This window comes from Triturus cristatus, chromosome 3_1 (assembly GCF_964204655.1).
Source record: "Triturus cristatus chromosome 3_1, aTriCri1.1, whole genome shotgun sequence".
Classification (NCBI taxonomy): Eukaryota; Metazoa; Chordata; class Amphibia; order Caudata; family Salamandridae; genus Triturus; species Triturus cristatus.
Window position 1 is genome coordinate 888,440,806 of NC_140583.1, and position 17,016 is coordinate 888,457,821.

General features: G+C 42.5%; 1 protein-coding gene across 1 annotated transcript in view; it reads left to right on the plus strand.

Moving 5' to 3' along the window:
• LOC146861238 (sodium channel protein type 2 subunit alpha-like) overlaps window positions 1-17,016 on the plus strand; it is a 544,972-nt gene that overhangs the window by 168,673 nt on the left and 359,283 nt on the right. The window contains exon 4 of the mRNA XM_085645392.1: window positions 12,153-12,233. The gene's annotated coding sequence lies outside the window, so the exon portion shown is untranslated. The remainder of the gene's footprint in view (window positions 1-12,152; window positions 12,234-17,016) is intronic.

Genomic DNA, 17,016 nt, shown 5'->3' on the forward strand with positions numbered 1-17,016 from the left:
TCTTGAATATACTGTCCCCTACAGTGTGCACAATGCGATGATAAATACTCGAGGCAGGTCCCAAACGTGTGTTAACTTTCAGGGATATGGGTACTGCTCGGGGGCTTCTTGTTTCTCTTCTGGGCTGTTTCTCACCTGCCTCGTTCTCCGGGGGGTTGCTGGGTTGGGCCCTTTAACTTTTTGGCATGTTGTGCTGTCCTTGACTGGGTCACTTTTGTTCCGGTTTCGGTTTGCGTCCCCGGTGGTGGCCTTCTTGACCGGTCTGCCCCGGTTACTTACCGGTAATCTTCATTACTCCGAGTATAGTCTTCCTTGCCACATGAGTTCCCATCCCTCCCTCCCTCTCTGACTATCGGCTTCATGTTTAGGCTTGGTAGTTTCAGGCTGAAGGGTTGGGCCGGCCTGCCTCTTATAGAGGTCAAGGGTGAAATGGGTCAGCCATATTGGGGAGGCATGGGAGGCTAACTTTTTTGCTTTCGAGGGTTCTGGTGTGGAGTTGAAGCTCACTTCGTTAATCATGTGGCGAGGAAGACTTACGAGGAGGTAATGGGCGATGTGGTAATGTGGTTCAAAGAATTATAGCTATACAAACACAAAATGTGGGCAAGTATAGGAATAGCAGTGGAGGTGAACAGGAACTAATGGGAACTGCTAAGTTCTGGTTCTTTTAGTTTTGCTGTTAAATAGTTCACTACATTTTTTATTCATTTTCAGAATGTCACTACTTCTTATTTTCCAGTTAAAGCATACCTCTTTTATCTTACAACTATACCTTATACAGTCCTTCACTTATGCTTCTGATATGCTGGGAAGCTGATGAACTGTAATCTTTTTCAGCCAACCCCTGCGCCTCACTAGAATCAACCCTACATCACCACTCAATATAATACTACCATTTTTTAGCAAATCGACCTCTGACAGGACCCAGTTTTGCGGGTCAGTCCAAACGATGGTTACAATCTCTGGACCCATTTTTCAAAGCCATTTGTGTATCTAAGTTAAGCTATGCTGCACCTTTTGCTTGTTTCATGAGAGATATGCAATGTTTTTTTTTATTTCCAAATTGTACATTTATATTCTTAAAGTGAATAATGTACCCATGAAATTATCGCCTGTGAAAATGTATTCTGATAGAATACCTTAGAAAGGAGTTATAATGATTATGATGATGATAATACTGATAGCACCAATACTGCTACTAATAATAAAAAAAATGACTAGTTTTTTTACAGTAGTACATACCACACGACTATCATTTCTAAGTGCTATAAGACACCGATGTTAAAATACACACTTTATACTATTAATTTTTGTAACCTACAGAAAGGGACAAGGCTGAGACCTCCTGGCTAGGATTCAAAGGCATGACTTCTGACAATCCACACTTTGAGTACATGTAAATGGGTCCCCACACAATTTTCTTGAGAACAATCCCCTGTCAAGAGCAGGAGTGAATCATATCCTTATTAGCAATGGAGAAACATAACTCCCAAAGATGTAGGGTGTTGGTGAGGGCATTCCTTCAAAGAAAAAATATTGGCGTTCTGTAGCTCAAGAAAAGGCAAAAATATGTCGCAAATGAACTTTTGCAAAGTATTTATGTTTACATAAATGTACTCATGTTACTTTTATTTCTGAGAAAATGCTGTTGCCTCCGAATTCATGAAACAATGTCATATGTAATATGTCCAGCTTCGCAGGAGTACTCCGGAAAACATATGTGAGTTCCCCCAAAATTGAAATTTACTTCAAAAAGAGACATGTGCCGACATGAAAAGCCAGGATGGGTTCCACAGCGGTATTCGTACAAGCGCCGAGAGGCCTCCGGGTAGTCGTGCGCTATACAAGTATCCATACATTTACATTTACATTTACATGAATAAATTACTGACTCGTTTAAATGGATGTCCGTATCGGTGTACCATATCACCTACTAAGAAGGGACTCGCTAACCTGTAGGGTAAACCAGAATTTCCCAACATATCAGTGACCTTCAAAGCCTAACATATGCTAATTACCCTGTGGGCTTCTTCTTGCGCGACTGTTTAGCCCCCTGTCTTGATTTAACCTCTTCTGGGTATGTTATTTGCTTCCTTTCTGTAATCTACTTGTAGTTTTTAAATGATACACAGACTGTTCACACTAGTACAACATGAAGGGCGTTTTATATTCATTCATCTAATGTATTCTTTAGTGGGGCACACCAATCAACTTTGGCTCTAACGAGAAGCAGCTCTTGTTCTAGGAGCTGTCATTTGTTTATTCTTATACGTACACACTGCCATTTAGCCAATTATACGTGACCCTAACTGTGATAGTAAGGGGATTTATGTGCTGGGAGGTAAACTGGTTTGGCAAAGATATGAGTAGGTGGCAGGGACATGGATAGAATCTAGGAGAGACCACAGTCATCAACATACAGGGAACGTGATCACATCAGTTATTAAGCAGATGTTAGTTGTCCTATTAAAAAAACAAGAGATTACCATTTGGAGCAATAACGAAGTCTGTTGCTGGGACATTTTCAAAGAAGCCCTGGCTCCGTGGATAGGAAGCTTCCAAAGACTGATGACGTCCGGGCGACTGTTGACCAATATTCCTCAGATGCCGCAGTGCTTCCAGCTGCCCGACAGTGAAGCGACCTCTGGCTTTCCTTTCTCACCAGTATTCCCCTTTCCTACCAGGATTCCCCTCTCACTGGAGTCCCCCGAGGTCCTCTTCACCTGGCTTCCATGGGACAGTGTGGACTGAGCAGTATCTCTCTGATGCCATACTATAGGCCCATGGAGGAATCGCCACTTGTCCTACCTTCAAGTCACTCGCCCCGCCTCAAGGGTTAAGTTGTTTCAAGGTCTGTGTACTCCTGCAATCTTGACTCTGGTACATCGTCATCTGTTGGCTAGTCCTTGGGGAGCCAGACTCTACCCAGACCTTTGTGCTTCCTGGCACCTGCTGGGGAGCTGCTGCAGAGGCATCTCTTGTGATTACTCTTTCACCGGCAATCCCCGAGGCCCTGGCATCTGGAATGACACAGGCCGGTGTGGATTGCTCGTATCCTCTTTTAGGGCTCTTGTCCGAGGTCACTCAGGATGAACAAGCAGGACCACAACCATGCCTCATGTGTAACCCAAAGGTGTATGGTACAAATTGTCCAGTATGCTCTCTTTAGCAGGCTTTAGGCTTACTTGGTCTTACCGAAGATTTCTGGTGGTCAGCCTCTCATGGCGCCAAAGATGCCTCATTGACCTTCCGGTGTTTCACAGGCACAGGGCTGCACCCTAGACGTCCAAGACTCATTAGATGTTCTTAGGGATGCACCACTTGATTGCATTAACACTCACAGTTCTTATTCTGTAATTTGCGGTGTGCCAGGTGTCTATTACACACCATTCTCTTCTTTTTCTTCGCGATCTAGTGCTGTGGCCTCGTGTCACTCTTTTCTTTCATCTTCTTCCTCTTCACAACGTGGTCTGGTGCCATTGTGCCTTGCTCTCCTTTCTTTTGACCAGGCCTCTCCATGTAACATGCACTTCACATGGGCCTCCCTGGCCATGTCCTACCCCTAGGACTGAACCTTCTCCTCATCTACTGATCAGGACCTCTCATCGTGACTTTATTCTCTTTCACTACCCTTCACAGGTCTTTTTGGGCCTATCACAGGCCTTCTCCTTACAGACCTCTTACAGGTCCTGTCTCTGTGGACCTTTCACAGGCCTTCTCCTTGTGGACCTCTCACAGGTCTTCTCTCTGAGGACCTCTCTCAGGTATTTTTTTTGCAGACCTCTCACAGGTCTTCTCTCGATAGACCTCTCTCGGGACTTCTTCTTCGTGGACCTCTCACAAGTCACCTCTTTGTGGACCTCTCACAGCCCACCTATTCACTTGAGGATGCACTCCTTGTGCCTCAAGGAGGAGCTTCTGCCACCACTCACGCAGGCTTCACAGGTTCTGCCACACCCTGTGACAGCATCGGTCCCCTTCCTTGCAACGCTCCCACTCCTGGGCTCCTGCCCGTACCATCTAATCTCCAGATGCAGCACTCGACGCCTCTCTGACCTCCTATCCTTACTTTTTCTTCTATGTTGTTGTCTCCTGGTCCTTTCTCTTTGGGAACAACTTCTCTCCTCATTCCTTTCCTAGCCACTTGCCACTGTACAGCAGTGACTTGTACTGACACCTAACCCCGGGATAATATCTGTTCTTGTCTGGGGCAGCCTTACACGACTTGGCGTTCTCTGCAGCGGGGGCATATAGTCTCTCACCCCTTAACAGTTAATGTCCCTGGGTGCTGCCACTCGTTTGACTGGGGTCCAGGCAGCTTAATCTGCGATGTGAATCCTTCCTCTGTCGCTGATGAGCTATACAGTGGGTGCAGTAGCCCCCTATGGTCACTAGGTTGCACTGCAACAAAATGAAGAGTCCACCAGCAGCGTTTCTCCCTGGTTCTTGGGCACACCCTCGCTGAGGGCGAAACAGCTAATCTCTTGATCTACAAGCAGCTCAAGATGGGCCCTGTGGGCTCCCCCCTAAACCAGGCAGCTTTCCCAGTCACCTCTATAACTTTATTTCCTCGTTTTTAAACAGCTGATTGTGGTACTTCATACATCCACTTGGTGGGACACTGCTGCGCTATTCCCAGTACGGGCCCGTGGCGCTACAGGCTTTGTGATGTAACTGAGGATACCAGGCACTCTCACTCCAAGTCTAGGCGGCTGCCCTGATGCCCCGGGTGTTCTCACCCACAGGGTCGATGCAGGGCAAGCGAATGCACAGCTGGCGCAGCCTCCCTCATTCTTACTTGCCGGAATTGTGATGCATTGCTTCCTTTACTGCAGGTGTGACACTTTTCCCAGTGTCGGCACGGCGCTTCCTCTCCCCTCGGGCACTACAGCTGTCTCAATGTCAGCACATATTTTTTTCACCCATACAGGCTCTTCAGGGGCTGGGGCTTCTCTCGTCATACAGTGAGGGTCACCAGCTTAGGGGCACCTGGTGCATGGCACTGACTGTGACCCCTCGTTCCCTTTTCCTTCGCCTTGCTCGCAGCCGCACACTGCCATCACTGGGGCTCACCTCATGACTGATAACTCATTGGGCACTTCACCTTGTCGGCAACAGCATCATGCCCGACAGGTCGACAGGTACTTTGCCTGATCCTCAACGGCCTCGCGGGGTCATGACAGGCTGAACACTTGGCCAACACGTCCCTCCTTATCTCCGGGGACACCACGCCCATCTGCAGGCTCAGGCTCATGGCAGGCAAATGCTGTAGTGTCACACATGTCAGCGCCACTATTGCACACGTGTGTCCAAACCGCTTGTCACCAATGTAAGGGTCAGAGGCCTAGGTACCCATACACCTACAGTACTGACATAGACATGGTGGCTTACATTCTGGAACTGGATTAGGGCACGTGTGCCAGGCCCCTTTTATTGGCAGGGCCACATGACCTGTGACACCTGTGATGGATGGGTGTGAGGTCAGTGTGGAAGCCAGCCGGTCACTACAGTAATCAAGAATTGGCTTGTAGGAGGACACCAGGAAGCTGATCGCGCACACATTTTTTCTTACGGGGATAAATTACTGTTGTTGTAGATTAATAACTATCTTAAAGACTTTAAATATCGAGGCTGCCTCAAACTGTATTTTTTTTGGAACTAGCAATGTGGGATCTATGTTGCCCAGTGGGATACTGTATGTAATTTGCGCTGTCTTCAATACCACTCATCATCACGTAGCCAAGCTGTGATTCAAATGTGACAGCTGCTGACACATGATGAATTTTTTTGCAAAAGATCTTTATTACCAAAAAGGTGCACTTCCCTGAAAAGTATTTGCATAAACATTGCCACTAGTACACAATATACCAATTAAGCTAACCAATCTCTTTTCTCAGAGCAGGGATATTCTACTCACTAAACAAGGTGTGGTAGTCTGTTGGCATGGAGGCACATCCGTATCATAGTATATAAACGATTATCTCAGGTAGGCAAAACACTACAGAGTGAAGTGGGGAGGATTGAGGCATGAGTTAAATCAGTCCAAGACGGACTTTTGTGTCCTTTCCAGTAGGAAGAATTATGTGTGCTAACCATAGAGGAAAAGAGATGGTTGATATGTAGAGTGCTAGGTCAACCCCTATAGGTCACAGATAGTACGACTAGTGCAAATCATGTAGTTGTATAGAGAGTATGGATATGCTGTGGCAGGCGCGCAACCATTTGGCATCAAAAGGGAACATCCTCCCTCTACAATTAGGTTTAAATATACCTATAGGAATGTTTGCTGTGCAATTGAGTGTCATGGGTTTAGGCAAAGGTCATGGGAGCTCAGCCAGGCATGCTTATCAGAATTTCTGGAAGTGGGTAAAACCTCTGTGCCAGCCTGTGTTCCTTTTGGTTGGTTGTTATGGTACAGCAGTGCAGGAATGGAGGTACAATGCCAGGGCAGTGTGCTCATCTCCCTCTTTTAATCTAGCTCAGGCTTATTCCGGAGGGACCCCCAGATGTGGCCAAAGGTTTACAGATTGATGAGATTGTGTATAAGATATGTTCACAATGAACAGGCTTCACTAAATCAGTCCACCATTCATCATGGGGGTGGACAACAACTGCCACCTGTGTTGGAGGATTTCGTTCATGACTGCTGCAAGGTATGTTGATTTTCCTCAATGTTTGAGGAAGGATAGGTCAAAAGTATCATTTTCATTGTGAAGAAGAGTTGAGTGAGCCAAGATGAGTATATGGAGGGTCCGTACACAGGATTTTTCAGACCAGACAGCTTTACAAAACTCTGACTATTCAGTATAGCTCCATTAGATGTGCATCAAGTCACACCTCTATTGATTACACCTCGCACATCTGAAGTGATGTAGGAGGTTTCCTTTGTATGATCTGGAAGGGGACCTACACGTGTCAGGCAAGATTTTAAAGTATACAAATTTTAACCTGGCCTCCCTCACAACCCAACCATGTGTGAGCAATACAGTTGACCAATAATCTTCAATGTAATCGTTATGTAGAAAGTCTGCCACTCCAATCTGGCCATCTTTTCAATAGGTTTGGAGTAGAACTCATTAATAAGGACCCTGTATAACCCAGATTGCATCTGCTTATGGTGTCCTGTAGTTTGAGATATTGAAGGATAGAAGAGCATTGTAATAAAGGTATGGGCACTGGCCAGGACTTAGAGTGAAAAGCCAGGTCTTCAATGCTTTCTGAAAACTGTTAGGTTCCTGAAGATCCCTAATATCATGTGTAGGAGAATTTTAAAGTTTTGATGGAGCCATGGAAAAAGTCCTACTACCCCTCCTGGTCTTCCTAAATGTAGGCACAACTACAAGGTTGTAGTTAGCGGAGTAAAGATGTCTAGTGGGGGTGTATTTCTGGAACATTTTAGTCAGTCCTGTGGGACCAATATTTTGCACCGACATGTGGACAATGCATAAGGCCTTAAAGGAAATGCACTTGTTAACAGATAGCCTATGCAATTTGGAGATCCTCGCAGAGACTGATTGGTATTTAGGAATTTCAAGTATCAGTCTCGCAGCTGCATTTTGTACTAACTGAAGCCTAGCAGTTGCTGATTTGTTGATCTCCTAATAGAGTGCATTGCATTAGGATAGCCTAGAGGAGATCAAGGCCAGAACTGCCTGCTTGTGTGCACCCAGAGAGAAGAAAGGGAACACCTCCCTCACAATCTTGATAATCCAAAAACAAGTTGATACCGTCCTGTTAACCAGAAGGTCAAACGATAACATGGTATCCACTAGTACTCCAAGATTTTTGGCTGGGGTTGGCAAAATCCTCAGTATGTCTGGCCACCAGGAATTATTTCTGATGGAGGGTTGGTTACCAAAAATCAAGACCTCAGTCTTGCCCCCATTCGGTCTGAGGTAGTTGTTACCCATCCAAGTTGCTACTGCTTGTATACATTTCCTCAAAAATGGCAGCCGTGGCCTCCATGTCCTTGGTGATGGACACGATAATTTGCATTTATTCAGCTGTATCAATTTAGTCAGTGAGGAGACATAAAGATTAAAGTGAGTCAGGTTCAAGGAAGAACCCTGAGAATGGGATAGGGACTAAATTGGTTCATAACAAAGCAGTAGAAATAGTATCAAAGGCTGTGGTGAGATCCAAAATAATCAGTGCGGCAGCCTGCACTGTATAAGCCACCCAGGGAATATTGTTGACAGCCAAGACCAAAGCAGTTTCTATCCCATGATTGTTTCTGAAACCAAATTGAGAGGGATCAAGCAGTTCATACTCCTTCAAATAAGTCACCAGTTGAGAATTGAGGTGCTTCTGCAAGATTTTAGACAGAGCAGGCAGAAGAGAGATGGGCCTATAATTTCTCACATCAGTGGGATCCAGATTCGTTTTTGTAGAAGCTGAGGGTAGATTCCAGAGCTTGCAGATTTATTGATGGCAATTGCCAAATGAGAAGCAACCGTCTTGGCAACCAGCTGCAGGACTTTAGGAGAACATGGTTAAAAGAGAGATCCCGCCTTCAGACCGAGGAAATAAACCTCGACTCGCTCAGCAGTCAAGCAAGAAAAACTCGAAAGTCCAACTGTCTGATTGACATCTGATTCTCCAGCCTCTAAAGAGGTATCATCCCCGTGCAAATCCTTGCATCTTGAAATACAAGAGTCTGCATTAAGTGAAACCACTTCTCTCTAGACATTTAGAATTTCGAGTAAATTTTAAGCTGTGTATGAGCCGCCTTTCTCTCAGACATCATACTTCAGATAACTAGATTATCTATGGCTGAGGTGGGAGGTTTTATCAGGTAAAGTAGAAAAGTATCTTCCAGACAATTCAAAAGATAGTATTCCAAATAAACAGCCTTTTGGGTCCTACATTGCCTGGGGGAGGAAATAGGCTAGGTTGGACAAATAGTGGGCTTTTTAATATGACTTCATGTGGGCCAGCCACAATCCACCAATTGTAGCGCATGCCCAAAGTTTGAGAGGTTTCATCCTAGGTTGCGCCTTTTCTTAATTATTCCATTTGATGTCCAAATCAATACTTTTCAGTATGTCCTTATGAACAGGTATTGGTAGCATTCCTAAGACATAATTATATTTGGGCACAACTTTCATCTTGACAATTTGTACCCTACCCTATGTTGACATGTTGAGATGTGTCCAGCGAGTGAAATGTTTTTTGTCTATGTCATAAAAGGGCTCAGATTTTCATCTGACATACTTTCTAGTCCCTGTTAATTAAAATCCCTTGATGCTTGAGGCCCCTGGTAGTCCCTTTCATCTCATAACCATGGATGTTGGCTTTGGCCATTATACGAAACAACAAGTTAGTATTGAGGTATTTTGTCAGTGATTGTGAGCAGTATGTCATCACTGTCTAAGAAAACTATGATAGGCCAGGCCACAGTAGAAAGTTTGTGCATTTCTTGATTCTACCGAATTGCGGCAGGCAGGATTCCCAGTGCCAGGAGGAAGAGAAGTGGATGCTGTGACGACTCTTCGTTGAGCGGTAGAGAAAGCCTCCACAGGTAACACCTGTAGTCAGTGAGTCATGTAGCCAGCGTTCCTTTGAAATGATGTCCTGACTGAGCGTGGTACCCTTGGGGGTATGGAAACAGAATCCCCTCACAACACTATCAAAGGGTTCTCAGCATCGATCAAGAGGAACTAATCATCCCCTTGAATCTGCCATAGTAGATGTCAAAAAATTCTCAGTTGATTTGTGTAGGAGATTCCAGGTAAAAAGCTTACCTGAGACAACTTTCAAAGGGAGGGAAACCCCTTAAGCAAAATAACGACTAGGACTTTGGCCAAGACTTTGATCTTTAAATTAGTAGGAGAGATGAGATAGTAACAAGAAAACTGGTGAAAGATGCAAAAGCGGCCTCCCTTCCTTCAGGATAAGAGAACATATATATATATTTTTAAAGAGATTGACCCTAGCGTGCCTGATATATCGTCTTCTTTGAAAGCTGCAAATAGAAATGAACTGGGAGCAGTTTCATTTTTTAAATTCCCTGGGAAAGCGGTCATTGAATTATTATTTCTAGCTAAAACGACTTCCAGAATTAGAACACCAAGAGATCAATAGCTTACAGGTGTCAGCTTAAAGACTGTACAACGCTCTTTTGATTCATACATTTTTTAATCCGAGGATATGACTGTAAATGATTTCTGAAGCTGTGACAGAGTGCAAAAAGCATAGTCCACTTAAGCTATTTTATGTTTTCTTGCTTCAACCAATATAGCCAGGTTACTGGGCACTCAAGCAATCTCAGCTATTTTGAAACATATTTTTATAAGAATTTGACCTTTGAATTTAGTGATAGAACACTGCAAATTACTAATACCAATACACAAGTCAGGATGTGAAGTTTGCACACTGGTTAGTTTGCAAATTGGGATGCAATTCGCAGTTCACAAGTATAAAAATGGATCCAAGGCAGACTGTCCATTCCCATATTCAAAATGAATGTGGCAACTCATAATTTGCGGCCCACTGAAATTGGCTGTGAATGTAGGGATGGAGACCTTCTAGGGACAACCGACTCCCCTGATCTGCATTTGCGTTTGCAAAAGGGAAACATTTGTTTTAGGCAGTCGGTGTCCATTAAAACAACAAGTGCAGCGTGAAAAAAATATTTCCTGGATAGGAAAACATCAGGGAGCAGGAGGCACCCGTCCTGTGTACCACTGGTTGCCAAAGTATTTTTCGGCTTGTCAAAGGTTTTGGGACTTTCTAAAAATGCATTTGGCGGTCACAGACCTTGTCGTTTCGCAGTCATAAGCTTTGCGTCCACAAATTACATTTTGTACATTATACCTTTTATATTACTTCAAACAATATTCCCACTACTGGGATAGCTGCCCTTTTTGGTTTTTTTTAGCTACACTAGCTGCCTAAGCTGTGACACTCCTGCCTTTGAAGTGTTCACAAAACAATGTTCTGTTTCTCATAAAATTACCGAGGTTCTTAAGATTTAACTGTTTTTTTTCGGAGAAAAGTTGAGACTTACAGGAGGCTATGAAATTCCTTACTTAATTTCTGTTAAGGCTAATGCGAATTTTAGATTATGCACTTTATAAAAACCGAAGTTGAAAGTGTTAATTTTCAAGGCCTATCAGGAATAATAGTCTCTCGTTTTATAAATGTTTATCAAGTCATGACATTTTCTCAGATTGGTCTTCTCAACCATCACAGTCCCAAGGGCAAATTTACCAGGGAATCCTGTTTGGGCACTACTACATGTACGTTTCTCCTTAAAAGCATCTATGCATATTTCTGTTCGTGTCTTGAGCAAACAGTTCCTCTCTTAAACACGAATAACCTTATGTGTGTTATATAAGTGGCATGCGTCTATGTTCCCCCATTGAACCATCTTAGAGAAATATAATTTTGCTGATGCATTTTATTTTATTTGATCCCGTGTACCCTATAGCGTGCATACGATACACAGGATAATTTTGTAGTGAAAGCGGATATAGCTCCCAACGTACAATTGAAGCTCAGGTATGGTGGTTGTTTCCTTCGTGCTAAACCTCTTTACTGCTATTTTGAAAGGTGTCTACGAAAAAGTTGATAAATGTACTAGAAAATGACGTTGTTATGGGAAATACGTATGCAACACGTTTCCCTGTTTTTCTTGTGTACTTTGCTTTGGTACCACTAGACTCCTCACCATCTGTTCTTGACATTTAAGCAATATCTATCTATCTATCTATCTATCTATCTATCTATCTATCTATCTATCTATCTATCTATCTATCTATCTATCTATCTATCTATCTATCTATCTGTCTGTCTGTCTGTCTGTCTGTCTGTCTGTCTGTCTGTCTGTCTGTCTGTCTGTCTGTCTGTCTGTCTGTCTGGATAGATAGATAGATAGATAGATAGATAGATAGATAGATAGATAGATAGATAGATAGATAGATAGATAGATAGATAGATAGATAGATAGATAGATAGATAGATAGATAGATAGATAGATAGATAGATAGATAGATAGATAGATAGATAGATAGATAGATAGATAGATATTGCTTAAATGTCAAGAACATTATTGTTAAAATATAGAGGTGGATCCCTTTTATACAAACATTGCACTTAATGGCACAGTAAATATATTTCAAAGCATAACCTCAATTATTTTTGTTTTCCAGCAGTCCAGGAATTGGCACATTGATGTGGACCTCCACAACCATAGATTCTAACATGAATTTCGTGACTCCTGTGTGTCCATGGTATGTGTTTCAATGTATCATCTATTTGTATCCGCTGATTCCAAGTCGTTCTTACCAAGCTCGGAAAGATTGATTGCTTTTTTTGAGTTATTTTGGTGATTTGCAAGGTAGCAAAGCAATTTTAGTGTGCAGTAAGAGCCTAAGATGAAAGAGAAATACAATATATTGATATATATATATCATAGAATGATTAAAGAAAAGACTTGTTTTCAAGAATTTGTAAAAGTGGAAATTATGTTATTCTCATTTTGTGGAGCCTTCCGGCAACTTCTCCATTTCAATTATTTCTCTAAGTTGTTTTTCTGTGTTGCAGTATATGGATATTATTTGAAGTCCTATTAGTAGAATATTCCTGACCTACTTCAGTAAATCTATAAACCTGAAGGTAAAGTACAGCTGTAACATTGTCAGCGCTGTACATTATGGCCTTCCCTTCCAAAGGTATCGCACAACGCAGATTTAAAAGGAGGTCTGAAGTTTTCATTGATAGCCGAATTAAATCAAGACACTTGTAGAGCTGAAAGACTTACATAGCACAGACTCCCACCTGGCTTCAGAACCGTGCAACATGCATTTCAAAGTAAAGTGCAGCTATGAACTAACCATTAGCAGTGCGCATGTATGAGTTGTGATGTGCTGTTAATGTTTTTTACATTGGGCGCAGATGAGCAGAGCTCTTTTGCTGGGTTCACAGCCTGACCAACTTGACCAAAAGTTGTGTGTGATTCTACCCTAATCATTTTATGTGACTTAAGTTCCCATTATCTGGAAGCAATAGAGGTGCCTAGGGTATTCAGCACTTAATAAACAAACAGCAGCATTTTGTTCAGCCTGGAAGCAGGTAGAGGGTGTATGGTGGGTTTTTGCATTGTTTATCATGCATGTTTCCCAGGTCACAAGCATAGTAAGAGCTTTCAAGAGAAGACAGGCATACAACGTCATTATTTAACGTTTTTTGAATCAAGTGCATACAAAGATCAGGATGGTGCAGAGTAGCACCAGAAGCAGAGAGGAGAGTGGAAAAGGGGGATATCAAAATGAAGGTAGAGGAGCCAAAAAGGGGATGAGGAAAGAGAGAAGGTTGTGAAAAGTCGATTGATCCAAGAGGAGGAACTATATGCAACAACCACCGCCCTCACTATGCATATGCAGAAGAAGTGAAGACTACCAGGTGTAGAATACTGAACAGATTTTACAGGGAGAGGATAAGTAAACTTCTTTCCTGGGAGTATTGGTAAAGTGAAACATGTCTCAATAGAATTAAAGTTGCCATCAACGTCTGTGTCCTCATGATCTGATGACAGTAGCCACCTTCCGCCATGGGTGGGCAGTATACATGAGGTGCACTGCCCACCGTAACATGGCTATGTGCTATGCTTGAAAAGCAACTTGAAAGCACATGGCATTCAAAGTGCCGTTTCCACAGGGGGAAGAATGGAGTGCCAGCTACAATATCCCACACATGGCATGATGGCACAGGTCCCGCGCAGCGTGCCGCCATTGGTCCCTGCAGCAGGAAGTAAATTAAGGCATGAGATGGTGATGTCCATCGTGTTGCTGTTTATGGCAGTGGGTTCATTTTCATGAGGGATGAGGTTTTGAGATGACAGAAACTTCAGTAAGGCAACCTTATTTGCTTATGTGGCAGTATCAGCTGAGTCGTTTAAGTCATTGATGAGGACATTGTCAGGCAAAAAGTAGATATACATAAAAAAACAGAAAATGTAGTTCTATATGTGTTCTTTAACGCACACAATCTTTAGATGAGGCTAAAGTTTATAGATTAGGTGAGATATGTCCCAGCTTTGGGAGATCAAAAGGGAAAACTATGTGCTCACTGCATCTGAGTTCATGTCCCAGTCCTCCAAGTTGGAGAATGCTTTGTGAACCAGACAACATATATTCTAGTCTCTGAACCCTCAGCCTAGTCTTGGATTCCTAGAACGGTAGGTTGTGCCTTTCTTGGAGGTCCACCCTGCTTTCCAGTTTTAACAGCATGTCTGTAACCTTTGTATCCTGAGCTCCTATAAGAGCAGATACTTTGATAATTCAACATATCTTTACAACTTTGTGAGGTCACCCCACGTTTTCCTTTGGTCATCTCCTGTACACACAACTGGGGCCACCACTTTTACCCTTCCAAGGGTCCTCTGCCAGAGTATGTCTGGTTTGTGGGAGGATGGTGTTGTGATGGCGAAACATCTTTTCATGCTCCTTAAACGTGCTCTTGGTTAAGATCAAGCTTTTCATCACTGAAATCTTGGGCATTTGTATAAATCAGTGGGGTTCTTCTGGGAGACATAGAGGATTCTTTCTTTTGCATTTTTAAGGCTAGTTTAAAAAGCTATGGAACATGCTAGATTACTATCTAGCTTCAATAGTTCATCATTTTACTTGATTTTGTCGGTCCCTGCTGTTTCCGCTTTATACTTTATGGTTTTCTAATAAAGTATGGTTACTTTTGCCTCCGGTAATACTGAACCCAGCAATACTGGATGCAAAAAAAACAACATTTTGCAGACTTGCTGGGAAAATGTTCATGAGGCAGAGTTTTCTCCCAGTGAGTTAGGCAAAACAATATTACAAAATACCTTTATCTTGCTGGACATTACTGTGATCTCAATAATCAAACCCAATGAAATCAGTTATGTAATGGAGAGTGTTGATGATTTCTCCATTGTTCGACTCTAATCTGATGCCTATCTTAGCCAAAAGAATTGAGAGCCTACTAGTGTATACCTGAAAACAACAATAAAAAAGATTGTAAGAAACGTTTAACTGATTGACAAAGAATACTTGAATATTAATTAAGCTTTTGACTGACTTTGGCAATACCTATATTAGATTAATAGGCTTTGCTGAAATACTTTCTGTAAAATACGTTTTCAAACAGTTTCTTCATAAATGAAAAGCTTTTCCTGATTCCATTTGTCCTCTTGAAAGATTTCACCAATTTTAACCCCTTAGCTGCTGAGATGTTTGGGGCACTTACGCTTCTGCCTTCATGACTTTTTTTCCACAAAATGTATGTATGCTGAATTTTAGTCTTTTTTCCCAATTCTTGGGGATTCTAAAGGTATACAGCATTTGTGGATTCCCCTAGAGGAAACCAATAAAATAGCCAAAATGTAGCAAATTGTTAGATTTTTTTGGAGAGAAGGGAAAAAACTGCTGTGCAAGAAAACTTTTTTTTTCTTCTAAAAATGATACAACGAAAGCTTAGCCATGCTAAGACCACCCTCTTCCCAGCTTCTAGGAACAGCCAGAGTTGTAAAAAATCAAAAATTATTTTACCAGTGTTATTGCATTTTTCTTAGTGGTAGTCCATTTTTCCTCATTTTTGAGGTTTGAACCTACTTTCAATTTTTTTTTTTAAATTAGACAAAATTGTGAATTGAGTAAGGGTCATTTGTGCATACCACTTTTGGTTTTCCCTAGGAAACTAATCGTTGAATAAAAAAATATTTTAATAAAAATAGGAAAAAATACAAATAGCTGACAGTTTTTTCATCTATATTTTTAATCCCGATGGTGATTTAGAAAAACAATATACCCTTATTTCCATCAGACCAGTGAGTTTGCAAGGATATATAGTGTTTGTGAGTTGTCCAAAAATACGTGATATTCAGAAACAGTAACCGAGCTGCAGCTTTTAATGTTTATTCATTGTGTACAGAGCATACAGTAGTTCATTGGTAACCTGTATTGAATAAAAAATAGGAATGAAGGAAACCTATGAATGTTTTAAACCAGCTCACGATACAGAATTTAGGAATAATGGTTATGTGTACAACAATTTGGGGTTATGCATATTATAACGTAATTCAGACGTTATTTTGCAAAATGTGTTTCCACTTGCACACCGGCTTATGTTTGGAAGCCAACAATGGACTGAAATGTAACTTCTTGGCTGTATTCTGTGATGGGCAGAAGCTAAATGTGATTTGCACAATAACTGGGCAACTGTTGGAGTGGCTGACACACTGCCCTATGCAATGGTGGGCGGAAGCAAAATATATATGGCACAATAGCAGGGCTACGAGTGAATTGGGCTCATCCCTTGATGTATACTGTGATGGCAGAAGCAAAATGTGACTGGCACAATAACTGATCTATTGCTATCACGCGGCTCTATGCAGTGGGGGGGGGATTTTTTTTTTAATTGGAGCTCCCAAAAACGATTACTGCCACGTAGCACACAAGCCTAAAAACAAAATGGCTGCCTAATATTCATTTCATGGGGTTGGGTGATCGTGCCATTAAAGGGGACCCAATGCCCCCCATTCCAGGGAAATGAAAATGCTAAAAACCAATAAGGCCCCTCGGGGCCTCACCCATACCGTAGGCGGTGCTGATGAACCCCGCTAAATATACCCCTGGCACATAGCAGGGATTCCTGCTCAGGGATCATGGACACGATCTCTTCGAAGGAATTCTTTAGGGAGCGTTATTGCTTTTTAGGAAAGGCTCCCCCCTATCCAATGATGCCTCTCTGATTGCTGTTGACCCCCTCTAGGATAGTAATGAAGCAAGAAGAGTGGAGCAGCTCTCATTTGGTGAACTCCAGGTGCCGTACAGCGCACTGGCATTAATGATTGGGGTGGGAGGTGGTGCTCAGGAGAAAGTGATTGGGCCTTGGCCCCCTCCATTTTTTAACTGAGGGAAGCCTCCAGTGCAAGCAAGAGAGGCTGCCCATACACCCACCCTTCCCGTTCTTAATGGACGCACTGGATGAAATGTACTATAAATACATATATAAAATGTAACACACTAAACAAAGTAT